Raw genomic sequence first — 17,122 nt, 5'->3', positions numbered from 1 at the left:
AGGCTTTCTGATTTACAAAGCATTCCACCTATCAATGACACAATATCCCATTAGTTTAGCTCTGTCTCTTCACCTCTGTACAAAGAACCCTATACTGTAATTGCCAGTACATCATGGTTGTTATTAAGTTTGATAGCAGGAAGGCGGCCTACATAATGGTTGTCTTTTTGTGCTGAAAAACAAATGTTATAGCTTGTTGAGAACCTGTACCATCATTCTTTAAACGGCATGCAGAAATGTCACAGGCTGGCTGTACCTACTCATCGGTAGACTGTTATACAGCACCATAAAAAGGGAAACACCATTTAGAAAGAACAGAGCGCATGAGTGAGAAGGATAGAGAAATCTTGACATGATACAAATGTAGTGTACAGTGATCGTATGAACACGTTTATGTCTGTAGGGAAATTGTACACACGTTGATGTTAGATCTTGTTTGAGATGTTGGAAGCGCTACATCTGGTCGTGAGTGGTTAAAGTCACTGTAAAAATGCTTTGACTTGGCCTCCCAGATTAGACTGGAAGGGTGAGCTGGAACAGGGTGGGCTGTGTCCAATGATGTATACAGTGCATTCGAAAGTATTCAGACCCCTTGACTTTTTCCAAATTTTGTTACTCCCTTATTCTAATATGGATTCAATTGTTTTTTCCCCCTCATCAATCTACACACAATACCCCATAATGACAAAGAAAAACAGTTTTTTAGACATTTAAAAAATAAAATGAAATATCACATTTATGTAAGTTTTCAGACCCTTTACTCAGTACTTTGTTGAAGCACCTTTGGCAGTGATTACAGCCTCAAGTCTTCTTGGGTATGACGCTACAAGCTTGGCACAACTGTATTTGGGGAGTTTCTCACATTCTTCTCTGCAGATCCTTTCAAGCTCTGTGAGTTTGGATGGGGTGTGTCGCTGCATAGCTATTTTCAGGTCTCTCCAGAGATGTTCAATCAGGTTCAAGTCCGGGCTCTGGCTGGGCCACTCAAGGACATTCAGAGACTTGTCCCGAAGCCACTCCTGCGTTGTCTTGGCTGTGTGCTTAGTGTTGTTGTCCTGTTAGAAGGTGAACCTTCGCCCCAGTCTGAGGTCCTGAGTGCTCTGGAGCAGGTTTTCATCAAGGATCTCTCTGTACTTTGCTCCGTTCAACTTTCACTCGATCCTGACTAGTCTCCCAGTTCCTGCCACTGAAAAACATCCCCACAGTATGATGCTGCCTCCACCATGGTTCACCGTAGGGATGGTGCCAGGTTTCCTCCAGACATGGCGCTTGGCATTCAGGCCAAAGAGTTCAATCTCGGTTTCATCAGACCAGAGAATCTCGTTTCTCATGGTCTGAGAGTCTTTAGGTGCCTTTTGGCAAACTCCAAGCGGGCTGTCATGTGCCTTTTACTGAGGAGTGGCTTCCATCTGGCCACTCTACCATAAAGGCCTGATTGGTGGAGTGCTGCAGAGATGGTTGTCCTTCTGGAAGGTTCTCCCATCTGCACAGAGGAACTCTGGAGCTCTGTCAGAGTGTGCATCAGGTTCCTAGTCACCTCCCAGACCAAGGCCCTTCTTCCCCAATTGCTCAGTTTGGCCGAGTGGCCAGCTCTAGGAAGAGTCTTGGTGGTTCCAAACTTCTTACATTTAAGAATGATGGTTGCCAGTGTGTTCTTGGGGACCTTCAATGCAGCAGAAATGTTTTAGTATCCTTCCCCAGATCTGTGCCTCTTTTCAAATCATGTCCAATCAATTTAATTTACCACAGGTGGACTCAAATCAAGTTGTAGAAACATCTCAAGGATGATCAATGGAAACAGGATGCAGCTAAACTCAATTTCGAGTTTCATTGCAAAGGGTCTGAATACTTATGTAAATAAGGTATTTCTGTTTTTTTAAATACATTTGCAAACATTTCTATAAACCTGTTTTCGCTTTGACATTATGAGGTATTGTGTGTAGATTGATGAGGATTTTTTTTTATTTAATCCATTTTAGAATTAGGCTGTAATGTAACAAAATGTGGAAAAAGTCAAGTAGTCTGAATAGTTTTCGAATGCACTGTATAAACCCTGGATTGCTGATGCTATGCATTCGCCATTGAGAGGCTTTAAAGCCACAGGTCGGACATATTGGCACTCCCCAGTAAAAGCAGTCCATAGAGATAGAGGACTCATCTTTATATCTGTGCCATTATTGCAGTGGTCACCAACTGGTCTCCAAGGCATAAACACCCAACAATAAAGCCTTGCGTTCCTATTTTTTATATTTGTTTGGGGCTGTTGGCGGTAGGTGCTCATGATTCAGCGGCCCTAGCGCCGGGACGGCAAAGTGTTCCCATTTTGAACCATTTCATGTGTCTGAAGGTAGAACTCTGCCTACCTGGCAGTCCCAGAGAGCAAATCAAGTGCACCTATAGGCCTACCGCTGGCCAATCAGTTAGCTCAGATTACCTTGTCTGCACAGTTTCCTCGCGCCATAGACTGTACACACAGCAAAGCAGATAATGTGAGGTTTTAAAACGTTTAAAACCATGACTTGAGAGACTCAACGAATACATCAAAGATCTGCAGTTTTCATGAGTAAATTCATGTTTAAGTTGCTATTCAGCACTGTCAACGCTAACTTTCAGTCATGCTACAAGTAGTACTGCAGCTGCAATGAAGGAGTATAGCAAAGTGCTTTGATCAGCTTCAGTTGTTATTATTAACGGCTTGTGTCTTTTTCAATGTCGAGGAATATTTTACTTTCTCTGGTCATAGGAGTAACATGAATTGGTGCAGAAATAAGGACAGTGAGTCAGGTCAGAGGAGGCCTCACCGGTGCTCCCTCCATCAGTTGCAGGCCATCAGTCTATAAAAATGTAAAACGCTAATTATGCTCACTCAGCTGTGCCTCACAAGTAATATAAGAAATGATCTATTACCAGTGTGATCATATACAGTGCCTTCAAGTACTCATACCCTTTGACATATTCCACATTTTGTTGTGTGACAGCCTGAATTCAAAATTGATTAAATAGTTTTTTTTTCTCTGCCATCTAATCACGATACCAAATAGTGAAAACCAATTTGACATTTTTGCACATTTATTGAAAATTAAATTAAGAAATATATTATTTACCCAAGTATTATTTACACCCCTGAGTCAATGTTAGAATCACCTTTGGCAGCGATTACAGCTGTGAGTCATTCTGGGCAAGTCGAAGAGCTTTGCACATTCTTCTCTTAACCTCTATGGGACCCCTTCCCGTTCTCATCCCGGTAACGGGATTGCTTGACAAGATAGCATGGCGCGAAATTCAAAACAGCAAAAATCTAATAATTTCAATTTCTCAAACAATCAACTATTTTACACCATTTGAAAGATAAACATCTCCTTAATCCAACCACATTGTCCGATTTCAAAGAGGCTTTACAGCGAAAGCATAAAGTTATATTATGTTAGGACAGTACATAGACAAAACAATTACACACAGCCATTTTCAATGAAAGGACAGGCGTCACCAAAAGCAGAAAACCAGCTAAAATTACATACTAACCTTTGACAATCTTCATCAGATGACACTCCTAGGACATTATGTTAGACAATACATGCATTTTTTGTTCTATCAAGTTCAAATTTATAACCAAAAACAGCATTTTACATTGGCGCGTGACATTCAGAAAATGTATTTCCCCCAAAACTTCCGGTGAATCAGCACTACAATTTACAAAAATACTCGTCATAAACGTTGATAAAATATTAAACTGTTATTCAAAGAATTATAGATTAACATCTCCTGAATGCAACCGCATTGACAGATTTCAAAATAACTTTACTGGGAAAGCACACTTTGCAATAATCTGAGTACTGTGCTCAGAAAAATACACTACGCAATACAGATAGCCGCCATTTTGGAGTCATCTAAATGCATAAATAGCATTAGAAATATTCACTTACCTTTAATAGTCTTCATCAGAAGGCACTTCCAGGAATTCCAGGTCCACAACAAATGTTGTTTTGTTCGATAAAGTTAATAATTTATGTCCAAATAACTTCATGTTGTTTGCGTGTTCAGTATGCTACTCAAAATGTAGGACGTGCGAGGAAAATGTCACGATGAAAAGTAAAAAAAAAATCTATTTACGTTCGTTCAAACATGTGAAACGTTGTATAGCATCAATCTTTAGGGCCTGTATAACGTGAAACTTCAGTAATATTCCAACCGGACTCATCCATTGTCTTGAAAAATGTTTTGGAACAGAGCTACCTCTCGCATGAATGCGCGCCAATGAACTGACATCCTTCCCTGGGTCACCAACTTCCCAGCCTTCTCATTTGGTCTCTGTTCATCATAGACGCCTCAAACATCTTTCTAAAGACTGTTGACATCTAGTGGAAGCCTTAGGAAGTGCAAAATGACATCACAGACACTGTAGTTTAGATAGAACATCATTTGAAATGACTACAACCATGTGAATTAATCCTTAGTCACTGTGTGTTCGATTGGCAATGACTTGAAAAACCTACAGGCACCAGATTTTTCATTTCCTGGTTGTATTTTTCTCAGGTTTTTGCCTGCCATATGAGTTCTGTTATACTCACAGACACCATTCAAACAGTTTTAGAAACTTCAGAGTGTTTTCTATCCAAATCTAATGATAGGCATATTCTAGTTTCTGGGCCAGAGTAGTAACCTGTTTAAATTGGGTACGTTTTTCATCCGGCCGTGAAAATACTGCCCCCTAGCCCAGACAGGTTATTAAAGCTCTGTCAAGTTGTTGATCATTGCGAGACAGCCATTTTCAAGTCTTGCCGTAGATTTTTTACATCATATTATTTCAATTCATAGGATTCATACAATACATTTATAGATAAAAAAAAATTAAATCCCCACCCCACGCCCCACAAACGATCTGATAGCATGCAAAATAAATCATTAGATAAATACAAATAAATTAATATTACATACTAAATCTACTGAACAATACATCATATAGTCTCAGAAATAGTGACAAATTACTTATACACATTCATGGATGTAAAGGCCCGTTGGTTAAGAGTTCAGAAATGTCCGCTACTGCTTTTTTATATGAGTCTAGAGTGGACACCTGTGGAGAGTTCCATAAGTACAATTTCCTTAAATGTGAGCAGCCATTGTCGCAATGGTAACTGATGAGGTGGATTCCGCAAACATCTGTGGTTTCTGCCAATCACACTCTCCGTTGGCGTTCTGACAAGTGCAAATCAGAGTTATCACAAAGCAGCATCACTATTGGATCTAATGGCAGTATTTTATCTATAAGTACAGAGATGACATCGTTGACTTTCCCTCAGAATTCAACCAGATGCTGAAAAGTACCAAGGTCCCCTGTGGTGCAGAACTAATATAATGGCGATGGACTAATACCCATATGATGTTTTTTTTTTAGGTGTTAGATAGGTTCTATGGCAAATGTTAAAATTAATTAATTGGTGATTGGGGTTTCTAGGTGATAAAATGTTATATTTGGAACTGCAAGTCCACCTAGTGTAGTGTTGCATATTTAATCTGTGGTCTCTTTCTCCCCCAAAATAACTTCTTTATGACAGAGTAAAGTTTAGACCAATAGTCTACAGGAGGAGGCAGTGGAAACATGGAACTCATAAAATTGATATGAGAGAGGACAATCATTTTAATAATTGAGATTCTAGCATGCAAAGAAATGGCCATAGCGGACTGTCGTTATATGTATTTTTGGTATTTTGAAAGGTTTCTAAGTAGTTCTTCCTGCAAGTTGTGTGAATAGAGGGGGATATAGAGGGGGATATGGTAATGCCTAAGCACAGTAGGTGATTTGTTTCTTCACTGGGATCATGGGTGGTAGTTGCACACTTCCTATAGCTGAGTTAAGAGGTAGTAGAACTGATTTATACCAGTTGATCTTGTAACCAGACCATGAGCTGAATGCTGTTTAAATAGACATTATTGGGTGGAGGGATTTCTGAACGTTTGTGACGTAGAGCAGTATATGTCATCTGCATACAGAGAAATGGCTTGTTCAGTTTGTTTGATTTTGATATGTGATGAAGCCTAATCTTTCCGTATGCTTTGTGCCAGCGGTTCGAGAGAGAGAAAATAGCACAGGGGAGTCGGGACAACCTTGCTTACATCCTCATTGTATGGTAAATGGATTAGAATGGGTAGTGCTAGTAGATATAATAGTAGGATTCACATACATGCTGCGAATCATACGTATAAATCTAGCCCCAAAACCAAAATGTTCAAGAACAACCCATAAATATTCCCACTCTAAACGGCCCCTCCTCGGTTCCTCCTGCAGGCAGAGGAGGGTCGTTAGTGATTGGAGCTGGCGTGATAACACAGCACATGGGGAATCCAGATTGGAAGCCTTAGCAACCACATGAAACAGGTGGCATGGGGCCTCCCGAGTGGTGCAGTGGACTAAGGCACTGCATCGCAGTACTAGCTGTGCCACTAGAGATCCTGGTTCATGTCTAGGCTCTGTCGTGACCGGGAGACCCATGGGGTGGCGCACAATTGGCTCACCGTTGTCCAGGTTAGGGGAGGGTTTGGCCGGCTGGGATGTCTTTGTCTCATCACGCTCTAGCGACTCCTGTGGCGGGCCGGGCGCAAGCACGGTCACCAGGTGTTTCCTCTGACACATTGGTGCTTCTGGGTTAAGCGGGCATTGTGTCAAGAAGCAGTGTGGCTTGGCTGAGTCACGTTTCTGAGGATGCACAGCTCTTGACCTTCGCCTCTCCCGAGTCCGTATGGGAGTTGCAGTGATGGATTGGATACCATGAAAAAGGGGTAAAAAAATAAATATATATATATATTTTTTTTTTATAAAAAAATAAACAGGTGGTGCATGTTATCAGCTGCCTGACAAGCCTTAATAAACCCTGTTTGGTCAGGATGTGCGAGCTTGTTAATAACTTTCTCTAGTCACATGGCTAGAACTTTGTCATCTTAATTTATGTTCCGATTAAACTGATTGGCCAAAAATTTGCACAATTTGTGAGGTATTTTCCTTTCTTCGGGATAAGGGATATAATAGCCGTATGTCTCTGTGAAATTCTCCTTTTTCAATAGCAATGTTAAGAGATTCAAGAATAACTGGTCCTAGCTCATCCCAAATGTTGAGAATGAGTTCAGGTGGTATTCCATCAATACCAGGCGCTTTATCTTTCTTCATATTTAAAAGAGCAGCTTTCAGTTGAGATAAAGTGACAGGTTCCTCTAATAAAACTGTTTCTTTTTGAGAAAGTGTGGGCAACGTAAGGTTCTCCAGGAATTGCCGACAAGCAGAAGTATTCAAGTTATGTGAGGAACTGTATACATTTGAATAATATGCTCTAAAAGTTGTATTTATTTCTGTAGGATCAGATATCAGTCCCTTAGTAGGGGATCTGATCAGCTGTATTGATGATCTTGTTTCAGCATGTTTAAACTGCAGCAACAGTAAGTGGCTAAGCCTACTCCCTTGAAAATAGTATTATTTTGCCCTCTGCATAGTGAATTCTGCTCTACGTGGCAACAGGTCATTATGTTCCAGTCTACTTGTTTTTAGCTCAATTTCTCTCTGTTGAATAGTTGTTTAAGAGTCTTCCAGCATTTTACAATGATTTTCCAATTCACTGATCTTCTGAAGTCTTGATTTCTGTAAATTAGAGGAAAAATGTGTAGTGTTTCCTCTTAGGAAACCTTTTACAGCTAACCATACCATAGTTGAGTCCTCCACTGAGTGGTCATTTATTTCAAAAACATATTTCAAATTGGATCTAAACTGAAAGATGAAATCAGAGTAAAGTATTATTAAGCCTCCATCTCAGTGCACACTTTTTCATTGGGAAGATTGGAAATGTACAAAGAATGGGATTATAATCAGAGAGAATGGCCGGTAATGTTTTTATAAATTCCATGTTACCAGTAGATATCAGTAGATGTTAAAACATAGTCAGTTCTCAAGAAAGTCTTTAAACTTTCTATGGCGCGGCAGATAGCTTAGTGGTTAGCGCGTCGGCCTAGTAACCGGAAGGTTGCCAGATCAAATCACCGAGCTGACAAGGTAAAAATCTGCCGTTCTGCCCCTGAACAAGGCAGTTAACCTAACCACTAGGCTACGTAAGTAAATCTGCCCAGTTTATCATTTCCATTATTTTCAATTGTAAGGGGTAGATTGCGTTTATGTAGAATAAGCACACATTTAGATGTAAAGCAGGAAGCAGCTGCTAGTTTGTAGTATTTGTTTTGAAGTCTAAGGACATCACCCTCTAAAAGATGTCTCTTGCAATGGAGCAATGTCAACTTTATTCCTTATTTGGCTCATTATAACCCCTCAGATTACAGGAAATTATCACTAAATTAGCCATGATCCATCTGTGGTGATGTGAGTACCCGTTTGATGCATAAAAGGGGAGAAAAGTAACTTATGATGGCAACTGAATAGTCATTTTATGGCTAACTAAATAATTGTAAACTAGATATGTAAAATTACAAAACCCTTCAGATTGCCATTCTACCCCAATAACCCTGCAAAATGTATCAAAACAAATGAAAGAAAGAATCCCTCCCCTCCCTGGCAGGTTAGGACACAACAGTCCTCCCTCTCTACTCAATGTTAAACCCGCAGCGGTGTCTATCACTAAAATCCTCCCAATACACCTGAATGTCTCACTCCATTTCCTAAATATCTGGCATTAACTGACACATTGGAGATATGAGAACGGCAAGAAATGCTCAATTGGCTGAATGATTCAGCCCTAACGTAGCACAAACATGGAGAACTACAGTGGGGGAAAAGTATTTGATCCCCTGCTGATTTTGTACATTTGCCCACTTACAAAGAAATGATCAGTCTATAATTTTAATGGTAGGTTTATTTGAACAGTGAGAGACAGAATAACAACAAAAAAATCCAGAAAAACGCATGTAAAAAATGATATAAAATGATTTGCATTTTAATGAGGGAAATAAGTATTTGACTCCTCTGCAAAACATGACTTAGTACTTGCTGGCAAAACCCTTGTTGGCAATCACAGAGGTCAGACGTTTCTTGTAGTTGGCCACCAGGTTTGCACACATCTCAGGAGGGATTTTGTCCCACTCCTCTTTGCAGATCTTCTCCAAGTCATTAAGGTTTCGAGGCTGACGTTTGGCAACTCGAACCTTCAGCTCCCTCCACAGATTTTCTATGGGATTAAGGTCTGGAGACTGGCTAGGCCACTCCAGGACCTTAATGTGCTTCTTCTTGAGCCACTCCTTTGTTGCCTTGGCCGTGTGTTTTGGGTCATTGTCATACTGGAATACCCATCCACGACCCATTTTCAATGCCCTGGCTGAGGGAAGGATGTTCTCACCCAAGATTTGACGGTACATGGCCCCGTCCATCGTCCCTTTGATGCGGTGAAGTTGTCCTGTCCCCTTAGCAGAAAAACACCCCCAAAGCATAATGTTTCCACCTCCATGTTTGATGGTGGGGATGGTGTTCTTGGGGTCATAGGCAGCATTCCTCCTACTCCAAACACGGCGAGTTGAGTTGATGCCAAAGAGCTCCATTTTGGTCTCGTCTGACCACAACACTTTCACCAGTTGTCCTCTGAATCATTCAGATGTTCATTGGCAAACTTCAGACGGGCATGTATTCTTGAGCAATGGGACCTTGCGGGCGCTGCAGGATTTCAGTCCTTCACTGCGTAGTGTGTTACCAATTGTTTTCTTGGTGACTATGGTCCCAGCTGCCTTGAGATCATTGACAAGATCCTCCCGTGTAGTTCTGGGCTGATTGCTCACCGTTCTCATGATCATTGCAACCCCACGAGGTGAGATCTTGCATGGAGCCCCAGGCCGAAGGATATTGACAGTTCTTTTGTGTTTCTTCCATTTGCGAATAATCGCACCAAATCTTGTCACCTTCTCACCAAGCTGCTTGGCGATGGTCTTGTAGCCCATTCCAGCCTTGTGTAGGTCTACAATCTTGTCCCTGACATCCTTGGAGAGCTCTTTGGTCTTGGCCATGGTGGAGAGTTTGGAATCTGATTAATTGATTGCTTCTGTGGACAGATGTCTTTTTTACAGTTAACAAGCTGCGGTTAGGAGCACTCCCTTTAAGAGTGTGCTCCTAATCTCAGCTCGTTACCTGTATAAAAGACACCTGGGAGCCAGAAATCTTTCTGATTGAGAGGGGGTCAAATACTTATTTCCCTCATTAAAATGCAAATCAATTTATAACATTTTAGACATGCGTTTTTCTGGATTTTTTTGTTGTTATTCTGTCTCTCACTGTTCAAATAAACCTACCATTAAAATTATAGACTGATCCTTTCTTTATCAGTGGGCAAACGTACAAAACCAGCAGGGGATCAAATACTTTTTTCCCCCACTGTAACTTCAAAAATAATTCAGTGGTGATAGTGATAGTTGACTTCTCTAGCTACGCAGTTGTTGTCATAGCAACATGAGACAAGTTAGCTAGCCAGCTAGCACCAGACAAAGTTATCACACAAACGTTGTAAACGTAACTTATTTTTAAAGTACAATTTTAGTTTATAGAAGCTAGATAAACTTTCAACAACATGTATAGACGAAGTGCATTCTCATGCTTTGTTCATTAACATTATATAAAGTATCATTATATTCCTTCATCTCTCTCTTTGAACAGAATCACATCCATCCCCTCTGAAAATAAAGTTCTCTACTTTGTATAACTCGTATATTTAACGCTATTTATTTATCAAGAAATGATCAATGGTGAGTGTAAAGTTAATTACTTGTGAGTTCATCAATAGTTCATTCAATCAATAGTTCATTTTTTGTATCATCACTGCGAGCCATCATGACTCTCAAAACCCGTGACAGCCGCAGTTTACTTGTGAAGATAACTTTAGCGCCTCCCTAAAACCCCTATTCAAATTCGACACAAACCTTCAAATATGTATGTAATGAGACATTATATTCACTCTTTATAGTGTTTAATTTACATTTTAGAGGTGATGAGTTGGACAAATTGGGTGAAAAAAGTCAACACGACATATCTTCCCCTTTCACTATCACTCAGTAGCCTTCGCTTCCCCCTCTGCCATTTTAAAAAAAGACCCGGGGGAGCTCCAATGCCTTCAAGGCAATCAAGCAAGCGAAATGTCAGTATTGGGACAAAGTGGAGTTGCAATTCAATGGCTCAGACACGAGACGTATGTGGCAGGGTCCACAGACAAATACGGACTTCAAAAAATTATATACCGGCCATGTCACAGACACCGACGTCTTGCTTCCAGACTAACTAAACATCTTCTTTGCCCGCTTTGAGGATAATACCGTGCCACCACTACCAAGGACTGTGGGCTCTCCTTCTCCGTAGCCGACGTGAGTAAGACATTTAATTGTGTTAACCCTCGCAAGGCTGCTGGCCCAGACGGCATCCCTAGCCGCATCCTCAGAGCCTGCGCAGACCAGCTGGCTGGTGTGTTTACGGACATATTCAATCTTTCCCTATCACAGTCTGCTGTCCCCACATGCTTCAAATAGCCAGCATTGTTCCTGTACCCAAGAAGGCAAAGCTAACTGAGCTAAATCACTATTGCCCCATAGCACCCACTTCTGTCATCATGAAGTGCTTTGAGAGACTAGCCAAGGATCATATCACCTCCTCCTTAGCTGTCACCCTAGATGCACTGCAATTTGCATACCGCCCCAATAGGTCCACAGACGACGCAATCGCCATCACACTGCACACTGCCCTATCCCATTTGGACAAGAGGAAACCTATGTAAGAATGCTGTTCATTGACTTCAGCTCAGCATTTAACACCATAGTAACCCCCAAGCTCATCATTAAGCTTGAGGCCCTGGGTCTCAACCCCACCCTGTGCAATTGGGTCCTGGACATCTTGACGGGCCACCCCCAGGTGGTGAAGGTAGGAAACAACATCTCCACTTCACTGATCCTCAACACTGGGACCCCGCAAGGGTGCTTGCTCAGCCCCCTCCTATACTCCCTGTTCACCCATGATTGCGTGGCCATGCACGCTGCCAACTCGATCATCAAGTTTGAAGACGACACAACAGTAGTGGACTTGATCACCAACAACGACGAGATAGCCTATAGGGAGGAGGTGAGGACACTCGGAGTGGGGTGTCAGGAAAACAACCTCTCACTCAACGTCAACAAAACAAAGGAGATGATCGTGGACTTCAGGAAACAGCAGAGGGAGCACCCCCCTATCCACATCGACAGGACAGCAGTGGAGAAGGTGGAAAGTTTTAAGTTCCTCGGCGTACACATCACGGACAAACTGAAATGGTCCATCCACACAGACAGACAGTGTGGTGAAGAAGGCGCAACAGTGCCTCTTCAACCTCAGGAGGCTGAAGAAATTTGGCTTGACACGTAAAACACTCACAAACTTTTAAAGATACACAATTGAGAGCATCCTGTTGGGCTGTATCACCGCCTGGTACGGCAACTGCACCGCCCAGAACAGCAGGGCTCTCCAGAGGGTGGTGCGGTCTTCACAACGCATCACCGGGGGCAAACTACCTGCCCTCCAGGACACCTACAGCACCCGATGGCACAGGAAGGCCAAAAAGATAATCAAGGACAACAACCACCCGAGCCAAAATCAAAAGTAAATGTCAGTATCTGTTGTGGCCACCAGCTGCATTAAGTACTGCAGTGCATCCCCTCATGGACTGCACCAGATTTGTCAGTTCTTACTGTGAGATGTTACCCCACTCTTCCACCAAGGCACCTGCAAGTTCCCGGACATTTCTGGAGGGAATGGCCATAGACTCACCCTCCGATCCAACAGGTCCCAGACGTGCTCAATGGGATTGAGATCCGGGCTCTTCGCTGGCCATGGCAGAACATTGACATTCCTGTCTTGCAGGAAATCATGCACAGAACGAGCAGTATGGCTAGTGGCATTGTCATGCTGGAGAGTCATGTCAGAATGAGCCTGCAGGAAGGGTACCACATGAGGGAGGAGGATGTCTTCCCTGTAACGCACAGCGTTGAGATTGCCTGCAATGACAACAAGCTTAGTCCGATGATTCTATGACATACCGCCTCAGACCATGACGGACCCTCCACCTCCAAATCGATCCCGCTTCAGAGTACAGGCCTCGGTGTAATGCTCATTCCTTCGATGATAAACGCGAATCCGACCATCACCCTTGGTGAGACAAAACCGTGACTCGTCAGTGAAGAGGACTTTTTGCCAGTCCTATCTGGTCCAGCAACAGTGGGTTTGTGCCCATAGGTCTGACATCTGCAGTCCTCATGCCTCCTTGCAGCATGTTCATGCAGATGAGCAGGGACCCTGGGCATCTTTCTTTTGGTGTTTTTCAGAGTCAGTAGGAAGGCCTCTTTTTAGTGTCCTAAGTTTTCATAACTGACCTTAATTGCCTACCGTCTGTAAGCTGTTAGTGTCTTAACGACCATTCCACGGGTGCATGTTCATTAATTGTTTATGGTTCATTGAACAACCATGGGAAACAGTGTTTAAACACTTTACAATGAAGATCTGTGAAGTTATTTGGATTTTTACGAATTATCTTTGAAAGACAGGGTCCTGAAAAAGGGACATTTCTTTTTTTGCTGAGTTTAGAATGGCTTAGCGATTGTTGTACCGGAGGACCTTGAAGATCAGCATCCTCGGTCTGTCTAAAGCATTTCTTGACCCAGGTCCCGAGTAGACGCTATGGGCTCTTTCTATCTGAACCTTGTGAGATATGGATGGGATCCATTTAGGGATCATTCCCTGTAGGAATTCGATGGGATCGAGTCTTGTCATAGATTTTCAAGTCGATTTAAGTTAAAAACTGTAACTAGGCCACTCAGGAATAGTCAATGGTGTCTTGGTAAGCAACTCCAGTGTATATTTGGCCTTGTGTTTTAGGTTCCATTTCTTCTTATACTACAAAGAAACTCCCTAGTCCTTGTCGATGACAAGCATACCCATAACATGATGCAGCCACCACAATGCTTGAGTGGTATTCAGTGATGTGTTGTGTTGGATTTGCCCCAAACATAACAGTTTATTCAGGACATAAAGTTGTTTGCTTTGCCAATTATTTTTCAGATTTACTTCAGTGCCTTATTGCAAACAGGATGCATGTATTATGTACCGGCTTCCTTTTCTTCATTCTTTGAGGTTGTTATTGTGGAGTAACTACAATGTTTTTGATCTATCCTCTGTTTTCTCCTATCACAGGCATTAAACTCTGTACCTGTTTTAAAGTCACCATTGGCCCTGAGGACGCCTGTATCTCTGTATTGACTGGGTGTATTTATACACCATCCAAAGTGTAATTAATAACTTCACCATGCTCAAAGGAATATTCAATGTCTGCTTTTTACATTTTGACCCATCTAGGTGCCCTTCTTTGTGAGGCATTGGACAACCTTCCTGGTATTTGTGGTTGAATCTGTGTTTGAAATTCACTGCTCGACTGAGGGACCTTACAGATAATTGCATGTTTTGGGTACAAAGATGAGGCAGTCATTCAAAAATCATGTTAAACACTGTTATTGCACACAGAGTGAGTCCAGGCAACTTATTATGTGCCTTGTTAAGCCCATTTTGACTCCTGAACATATTTAGGCTTGCCATATCAAAGGAGTTGAATGCTTATTGACATTTCAGCTTTCCATGTTTAATTAATTTGTAAAAAATTATAAAAACATAATTCCACTTTGACATTATGAGGTATTGTGTGTAGGCCAGTGACACACAATCTAAATTCAAACTGTATCACAGAACATTTTGGAAAAAGTCAATGTGTGTGAATACTTTCAAAATGGTCTGAGAAGAACAACATTGGCAGGGCAATATAAGCATAGCCAATATGCAATGATAACTTTATTGGGCCAATAGCCTACTGCACAAACCTCATTACTACAGAACTGTTTTCAATTGATTCATGTTGTATAGGCTTACGTTTTTTAAGTCATGTTTAAAAAAAAATGTGAGCAGTAGATCTCGGCTTGCATTTTGACTCAGAAGTTGATCTTGACTCAGAAAAGGTTGGTGACCAATGCATTATAGCGTCTGTGACAGCATAGGCATCACCGTTGAGGTTACAACCCATATCAATCTCCACCCAGTTGACTACTTTAAAATGGCGTAAGCATGGTGGAAGCCCTCAATGGCGCTGCCCATGCTAAAACTGATTTTTGGCCACTAGAGGCCTCTATCATTCTCTATGGAGCAGTCCTCCATAGGAATGAATGGAATTGGACAGTATTTCAATTAAATGTTTCAAGGACAAAATGACATGTATTTAAACATTTTTTCATTGTAGTAAGGACAGTAGCATTAAGAATCCCTAACAAGTATATGTGTAGTATGTTTAGCTCACATAATATAATTTTAAAAGTATGCATTAAGGTGTCTGTAATAGAATAAATGTGGCAAAAACAAATGTAGATAAATGCATTTCTATAGCTTCCAAAAAATACTAACGGTGGGGGAGTGCCAAGATGAATGCACAGTGGTTTCAACACGGTGCTCATTTTAGTCATCTTGTGTACATATAAGTGGATCTAGAAAAAAAGAGAGCTTAACCAAATACTTTTATAACTAACCCAAAAAAGACCACAGCCTGTAATTTCCAAAATGAACAAATGAGTCATAGTGGGCAGAACATATTTCCGTTAAGGAACGCCTACTCTGTGAAACGCACTTGTGCAATAACTCAATTCGCCCTTGCACTCCTTTTAAAACTTTGGCAAAGGGTAAAATCTACAAAACTTAGTCCACTCTGTTCGTAACAGCTTTTAGTTTTGGGAACAGAAAACTGTATTGAGATAAAACGTTTAATCAATGAGAAATTAGCATAATGTACAATGAGAAATTAGCATAATGTCGGACAAAATCCATCTTTCTCCATCTTCTCCCACTGGGCTTCCTCTCATCACCATATTTAAATCAAATAATTGTTATTGTTTATCTTGTGAAGAAGAATGATTACATGGGGTTTCCTAAGAAGCAGGCTTGAGGAGTTAGCGAGGTAACTTCGGGCCAACTCTGAGTTCAACTCTGGTGTAATAGGTCTGGGTGTAGCTGGTGCAGAGGAGTCAGGCGCAGGACAGCAGAGAGTAATAAAAGTAACTTTACTCAAAATTACCAAGTACATGTAGAATTACCAAGCCCACACAAAAGAACAGAAATACAATAAAAACAAACACGCACAAAAATCATGGAGAAAACATAGGGTTAAATAATGAACATGTAATTGGACAATTGAAACCAGGTGTGTAAAACAAAGACAAAACAAATGGAAAATGAAAAGTGGATCGGCGATGGCTAGAAGGCCGGCGACATCGAACACCGCCCGAACAAGGAGAGGGACCGACTTCGGCGGAAGTCGTGACATCTGGTCACACAAAAGTGGCTCACCTTTTAGTCAAGTAAATTTCTATGGTCACGAATCCTTCAGAACTAATCTGCTCTTGGGCACGGCTAACTCCACTTGTCCTGAATGAAATGACTGAGCCACAAGTCAGATTCCCTGCCTCTTACAAAGATTGTGTTTCTGTATAAGCACTTTGTGACATCTGCTGATGTTAAAAGGGCTTTATAAATAAATGTAATTTGTTTCAAATTTGATTGATCAACCTCTTAATTTGAGGAAGATAACAGATTAAAAGCAGAGAGGAAGAGGAAGCCAGGTTGTTCGTTGTTTCACCCCCCAATCAAGGAGTTTTTGTATGGAGGTCAATAAGAGTCGAATTTGGTCAACAAAAAAATAAATGGCTTATTTGCTATGTGATGTTTATTTTATCGAATTGAAGTTTCGTAATGATTCAATTGTTAGGAGTGTACTGATATATAGTTGAAGTCGGAAGTTTACATACACCTTAGCCAAATACATTTAAACTCTGCTTTTTCACAATTCCTGACATTTAATCAGAGTACAAATTCCCTGTTTTAGGTCAGTTACCAGATCACCACTTTATTTTAAGAATGTGAAATGTCATAATAATAGTAGAGAGAATGATTTATTTCAGCTTTTATTTCTTTCATCACATTCCCAGTGGGTCAGAAGTTTACATACACTCAATTAGTATTTGGTAGCATTGCCTTTCAATTGTTTAACTTGGGTCAAACGTTTCGGGTAGCCTTCCACAAGCTTCCCACAATAATTTGGGTGAATTT

The sequence above is a fragment of the Salmo salar genome, chromosome 21 (assembly GCF_965601325.2).
Source record: "Salmo salar chromosome 21, fSalSal1, whole genome shotgun sequence".
In the NCBI taxonomy this organism is placed as follows: Eukaryota; Metazoa; Chordata; class Actinopteri; order Salmoniformes; family Salmonidae; genus Salmo; species Salmo salar.
The sequence above is the reverse complement of the archived record's forward strand: the minus strand, read 5'-3'. Positions refer to the sequence as shown.